Source organism: Orussus abietinus, unplaced genomic scaffold, assembly GCF_000612105.2.
Source record: "Orussus abietinus isolate OABI.00-Male unplaced genomic scaffold, Oabi_2.0 scaffold9, whole genome shotgun sequence".
Lineage (NCBI taxonomy): Eukaryota > Metazoa > Arthropoda > Insecta > Hymenoptera > Orussidae > Orussus > Orussus abietinus.
Window position 1 is genome coordinate 1842632 of NW_019396004.1, and position 7503 is coordinate 1850134.

Here is a 7503-nt window from a genome sequence, read left to right on the forward strand (position 1 = left end):
GCGGCGCGACACGAGACTCCGGAGGATCGGAGGGAACGCGCCCGGCGTAGCCCGCGAACCGACTGGACAGCGGGAGGAAGCGAGAGCGACCGATGCGGGCGGCGCGGGAGCAAGAGAGAGGGAGAGGGTGCAGGAGACGTGGGAGCGATAGAGAGGGAGAGGATGCGGGAGACTCGGGTGCGAGCGCGGTCGGCGGCGGGCTTGGTGGGGAGGGGGCCGCGGGAGGGAGAGGGAGGCATAGGGCGCGAAGGGAGAGCGAGAGAGAGGGCCGCGGGGGAAAAGAGAAATGGAGAGAAAGAGAGAGATAGAGAAAGAGAGAGAGAGAGAGAGAGAGAGAAAGAGAGCGTCTCGCGTGGAGCGCCGTGCCGGTACTGGAACTGCAGCTGAGGGATCCCCGCTTGGTACTGGAGCCAAGCGAGGTGGTGGCAGCTCCTGCCGGAGCAGCGGCTCGCCGCCAAATGAACGAGCATGCGCGGCGCGCGGCGGAGTGGGGCGGCCGGCTTCCCCCACTCTTCGGCCTCCGCGCTTCTCCCACCCGCGCGGATGGCTTCCCCCACCACTCGCGCGCTGGACTTCTCCCACTCCGCCCGTGTCGGGAGGCAGTAGAGTGGGGGACTGGACAGGGTTGAAAGGCGAAAGGATCCCTCCGTACGGCGGAACGAGCGCCGCTTTGTTTTGGACAAGGGAGAATTCCCGAGGACGGTTGGAAGGATTCTCAAAGCCAAATTGCACCCCCTGCTCGCGGATTTCGAAGGACTTTGACACCGGAGCTTATCGAATAAGGGCTGTTATGTACCGTGGGAATAATTCAGTGGTTGTATTTTTAAAAGGCTTTTTTCATCCACACCTTTCCCCTGTTTCGGACTGGACGTTATTAATCGTCACGTCCCGTCAAGTGCGCGGGAGGCGAAATAAAAAGAGTGCGGCCCACGAGGGGCCGCTTCGGGATTCATGCCGCGTCGCTCGGAGATATTTCTTTTTCTCCCGATTGTCCCGCTCCTTTTATCAACATATTTCACGAGAGGTTGGCAACGTCCCGGGGGAAATGGACCAGAGCCGAATTTTTACCCCGGGAGTCCGCACCTCGAGGAAAACTATGATTTAGTGGCGTCCTAACCGGCCCGGAAATACCGCCGGCTCTTGCGGACTCCTTTTTCCGCCCTTCGGAAGGGGGGAATCCGAGGGAAGGGTGTAAACGAAACTTTCCCTCTGGCTCTCTCCTTTCTTCAGACCCTTCGAGGGTGGGAGTCGGCGATTATTCTTGACCGGAAGCCCGAGTCGACTTCCGCACCCGAAGGGCTCCTCCACCAATGGGGTGCGAGCCATGGGTCGAACCAACAAACGAGCTCGACGAGCTTTCTTTAAACTTTCTCCGAAACTTTATTCCCATGGACCTCTTCCTCTCGTGCGTTGCGTGAATCCATCCACCACCCCCTGGGTATTTTATAGCGAGCACAAGGAATAAAAGACGCTATAATATCCGGAGAAACGCGAGGGAACTTTCTTACAAAGACGCCGCTTGATTCCTCCAGGGGTGGGAGAAGCACTTCCACTTTTCCGGAATTTCGGAAAATATCCCCGACTCCATTTTCACGCGGAGGGCTTTGAACCTTCCTAATCGTCCTGAGATTAATATCTACGGAATATGATATTTATATTAGATGCTGGACGTTGTTTAAAGTAATGCCGCCTTTATGCTGCGGTGAACCCACAGGACTGAAACGCAGAAATTCCATTCTGGGGCGTTTCACACCCCCGGCACATAAATTATTCAGACTTCCCTCTTGACACAAAGGTGCATACTTCCCCGGGGAATTTCTCCGCGGCGAACTTGGTATTGTTTCTTCCTGGGAAAGTTGTTCCTGGCGGACTTAATTCACGGTACTTCCACTTCCTGCGTCGTGCATCTCTTTCGCTCCCAACCTTACGGATTGTCAACGCTCGGTTTTATTTTCCCTGATTATTTCGGGAACGATTAACGTTCCACTGGGTTTCAACTTAATATATCCTGATCCTTCGGGAGGAGGATCACGCTCCTTCGGCCGAGAATCGAGCTTCCTAATCGTCGCTAATTCGCCGTAAACATAATTACTTGCACTCGTGCGTCCCGAGTAACTCCGCCGGTGATTTGTAGCCTCCTGGGCTGAGCAGCTCTGATAATTCATCCCGTGTAGTACGAGGTCGCATTATAGGATACCAGGTCGACCTCGATCTCCAATTTGCAGGGCCACTTCGCAATCGGCACGGACGTGTCCGAAGTTGAAGCTGGTGAAGGGAGGAAACCTGGAACTGCTGCTTCCCAGATGCAACAGGCGACCACGTCCAAGACTCCCACCTTTTCCTGGCCTGAGCCTGAAATCCCCGAAAAAAGGGGAGAGAAACGTCACGTTAATGGGGCTGAAATAAAGAAAAAGGACACAGGAACCGCCCGCTAACGAGCAATCGGCAGAAAAAGCCTGCAGCGTTGCGTTAACGAGGTAGAATTCCCTGGGCCAGGGGAAAAAGTTAATCTACCAAGTGAGCCTTCCGTGGTCTACCAGGGATTACTTTAAATAATCTAAAGAAATGCCGGAAATGTTTAAAGGACTCCAAGGGGTTCTTTGGCGACTTCTCTGGAGGGCACTTCGAGGGGTCCGATGACTTTTATCTGCAATTACCGGGATGGAAAGGGGTTCCTTGTTTTCAGGACTCCTCAGGGGTTCATATCCATGGTCTTCCCCCTTTTCCTGGCTTGTCCATCAGGTTGAAATATAGATGGCGAAAGTCGTGCGTGATCCTCTCCCTGGTCAGATCTGGGAGCAAAATTTCTTCGTCATCGTATTCTATCCCGATGTCGATGTCTGGGTCGACCCCTAGGTAGAAGAAGTATGGCTCCTCTTCGGAGGTGAAGACCTCTTCGGTTTCCATGATCATCCGATTGGTCAAGTCTCGAGTCACCTGCGAGCGAGTGTATGGGATTAATCAGACACCCAAAAATCCTTTTTTTTTTGTTCGGAAACGCTCATTAAATATCCAGAAAAAAATGACAAAATCAAAGGTAAGAGGTCCCGGGGGTAAAAAATCGAATCGGGAAACTTACTCTGTCCGCGATTTCTGTCCAATGCTTGTACAGGGATCTATACACGGTGGCCTGATGGCGCAGAGCTTTGATCAACTTTAGCATGTCCTCCTCGTTCCCTGGGACCGGGATTTCCTGGAGCAGAGGCACGTCGGACTAAACAATAACTCTTTTCTAATGAGATGGACGTCGGTGATTCCCCGTCCCCCTCCCTTTAATTTCCGTCGAAAGCTATCGGTCTCTCCGGCTCCTATCGAGCAAAGCACAGTCGGACAACTCCCGCTCCTGTTACGGTTCTTTCCCTCGGGATTTCCCGTGTCTCCGCGGAGTAAATGATGGGAGTAAGAGCGAGTAAACGCACGGGTGAAATCTAGTAAATGCTCAAAGTCGCCCCCGGAGTCTTTTCTCTTTTCCTTTTCCGATTTACGTCGCTTCCTCCACCTTCCGCGCACTCCCGATTAGCTGCGAGTCCCGAGGGATTCGCTTCTCTCCTCGGGTTTAAATCTTGAAAAATTCAACCCCTTAGTTCTTCGTTTACTCGACCTGACCCCGAGTAAGTATTTTATTTTTTTACAAATTGTCCCGATGGTTAGAAATTAAAAATTAAACCCTGAGTCTTGCTCATTTCTGGCTGGGATTTTTCCCACTAATGTTAGCGCACTTTCGTTTTGTTATTTTTCTCCGGTTAGAAATTAAAAATTGAATCTTGAGTCCTCGGCATTTTTAACTACCATTTTTTCCCATGAATTTAAGCTCACTTCCGGTTTGAGGTTTTCCGAGGGCTGTAGATCTCTTTTGAACTCTTTCGGCTCCCAGGGGATCCCAATCGGCCACAGGCTCTTTGAATCTTCGGCTTCGTCGAGTTTTTCCTGCTCTTCTCCTTCCGTCACGTCTTTGGAGGAATCCGAGTCTTCTTTGTCCGCAGATTCTGCTTCGGCAACTTCTGGTCGCTCCTCTTCTTCGACTTCTTTTTCGGCCCCTTCGGCTACTGCGACTTCATCCTGAATTGCACTTCCAGTTGCCTCCTCGCCTTTATTCTCTGCAACTGCTGCAACAATTTCCGGCGCATCCATGCCTGAGAAATCACGATAAAGAAGTATTCCTAAACTTTCATCTATTTTTAAACAAATTATCAGCGAGGAGAAGGTCTGTATAATTTTTTAACGCGTCCCTCGCTCCGGAAAAATACGATTTCCGGTAGGCTACGAATCTGAATAATTCTTTTCTCCTAAGGAAAAACCGGGTTTTCCGCCGTTTTTATTTTATGTTATTTTTTATTCTCAGGATATATCGCTTTCGATACATCGACTGTGTTTCCCCCCGCCTGTAACGAAACAGTATCGAGCAATTATTCAAATCGAAGGGGAATCCAATTACTCCAGCAACCCTCGGTGGAAGGACGTTTATTCCCACGGTTTTTCCAAAATCGAAACGTTGAAAAAAAAAAACAAAAAGAAAAAAATTTGCCCCCGTCAATGTGCGCTTCGATTAACGCCGAACGGTAGGGGAAAAGTAGATCGATCGCGATCGATCGATCACGTCTTGGAGTCGAGCCTCTCCGACTGCGACTTTCATCCATCTTGGTAGAGCTTGCAAGAGCTTTCGCCATTTTCGTCATCTGCTGGTAATGATTTACCGATCGAGATTTTCCGACCGACCGAGGCGGTCATGAAGTGAATCATTTCGTGCAAAAATCAGCTGATGGCGGCTCGGTCAAGTTCCGATTTAAGCTCTGCCTCTGTCGAGCTTTTAATAGGAGCTGAGCAACCAGCCAGTGATGTAACTAATTTTCTGATTTTTTTTCTTCTACCGATGATTATCCTGAGAGATCATTACGTACCGTTGCTTGAAAGCTCTTCGGCAACTTCTTCGATTCCCTCTGATTTTTCCTCCAGAACCTCCTTCACTTGGAAACTCGCATTCGCGTCGAGCTTTTTCTTCTCGAGGTGGGGAAAAAGTGGAAAAATTGATAAATTCATTAGAACACTTGCAATGACAGTGACCACGGCGTGATAATTAATTGTCAAATGTTTAGAATCAGCCTTCGATATCGAACTGTCAAAAGCACGTGGTCCCAGTCTTTAGGCCTTGTCATTCTATTATACTTGGATAACTGATAGAATCGTTCATTGTTGAGGATGCCGTATAAATAATAGACAGTTAATTATTCATGATTATAATAAATGCTGACTCGTTGCTCGACTGAAATTTCTGCGTGTCCGAAAATGCTGGCTCAGTTTTAGACCGTGAGTTATCTCGCGACATAGACGTCACTTTACATAGGCAGCAGGTAATGACAACGGGTCTGTCATTGACAGCAGCTGTCACGCCCACACGTGTAAACCCATTCGCTGTGGAGACCAGATCGAGACACACAAATGACATTGCTCGTTACCACATTCGATGTGGAAATTTTCACCACCCCAAGAGCTACTCCACAATATTGACCAAATCATCCACGACATAAAAGTGCGGTCTAACTTAAAAAAAAAAAATAAAAAAAATAAAAGAATTATGACATTCTCGATTTACCTGTCCTGTCTCATCAGCGACAATGGTTTCGGCCATTGTCATGTATTCGCTGATTTTCAAAATCAAGCCGATATGAGAGCGAATCCAAAACTGCCATTCGATTGCCTTATCGCCAACTTTTGTCAACCAGCACATCCAAAATCGGAGTTTCTCGTGAGGAACAGCTTCGAGGCGGTCAAATGTGTCCAAAACTTCCCTGAAATGGTTATTAATTTTTGGTAATCTAATTTCAATCGATCTAGACTGATTTTCCAACTTAACCTACTGCCTATCTAGAGAGCGGAATATTTCGAACTTTTTGGGATTCGACCAACTTTCGGCTTTTTTTTCTATTTAACAGTGATTTTTCCCGTCCTCTTTTTAACCGGAGGAAAATTGTTTTGACTGACCAGGATTGACAAATGCTGTTGATTTTTCAAACTTTGGAGTTTAGAAACCGGTGGGCGTCGGATGTCGCGTGTACGCAATCTCTACATGTATTATCAACGGTCTAGAAATCGGAGAAGATTGACCAACGAGACCGCGAGATAGCTTCCTGTTTTCCTGTCTACGTCATGCAACCTACACCTTGGACTAAAATTACCGATTAGGGATGGTCGGGACTATTTTTGGAAGGAATTTCCCGCAGTCTGGGAGACACTCGCGAATCACTCGCGAGTCTCTCTAATATTCTGAAATATCCTCGGAGAGATTCTAATAATATTTCAATAATATTTCACACGGCTCTAAATTGATCATTTTAAAATGTAATGTATTCTAGAAGTCGTACCCTTTCGGCTGGAGAAAAAGGGGTGTCAATTTTTCGGTGGACGGGGTAAGAATGATTTTTTCAGCCCGTTTCCGCCTCCTCTCTTCCTCGTGGATTTCCTCCTCGGTATCCTCCATTCCCTCCTGCGTCATGGGACATATTTCCGCTCATTAGAGTGATTAACTGTGAATATTAAAAAAATAAAAAAAGAGGGGGGTTCTTCCGCCCCGCCTGTCCATTTCCATCGTCCGAAACGCACTTCCAAATCTCGGCCAGTGAAAAGAAAAACAGTCGACAAAGAGTTTCCCGCCAGGCCGGACACAATGGGCAGAGAATTTCCTGGGGGATCCTTTGTTTCCCATTTTTGAGGCACTCCGAATATATCGGGCCGAGTTTCCATGACTCCGGGAGAGCATAATGACTCAGTCTTTTGACAGCTCGGAAGCAGACAACAAAGCGACAAAGCTTTTTATTTCGGTCGGTGTCGTTGTATCGCTGCCGGGAATATTATTAATAAATTTCAAGGCCGAGCTCGAGGTTTGAAATTTCCCGCCCCCGTGTAGCAGGTTAAGGGTGTCCAGGTGATAAGGAGGAAGAGACTCAGGGGGGTCGAAGCCTATCTAGCAACGGGAATGAAATAAGCCCGTCCTATACTTGACGTGGTTATAAATAATTCGCGGACCTGGGCGAAAATAGATTGGGCAGGTCCGTACTCTCCGCATCCCATCACCCTGGCCATTATCGACACTCCGATCGAATTCGATTTTCGTCCTGGCCTGGTGCGAAGGGAGTGTTGGAAAGAGACAGACCGATGCATGCCAAACGTGAGAGAAAAAGACGAACGCCGAAGAGGCCGCATTTTTGGCGGAAAGAGGGCCAATAATTAACAAAAATTTGCAGACTTTAATGAGGGCCAGGAATTTAGTATCTTCGGGAGAGGGTTTCGCAGCTCCGAGGGAAGGTCGAAGATCGATGGCTCGTAATTTGTATATCGCCAGGGATGTTAGGCAAATTTGGCCGATCGTCGTCGCCGACCCCTGGGAACCATTGTACGGCACGTCAGGGCCAGGCTCCAGTCTCGAGTAACATAATCGATTATTCAAAGTGGAAATGGAAAGGTCCCTGGAATCGCTGGTGGTGGCCTACCCGAAAGGGATTTCGGGGG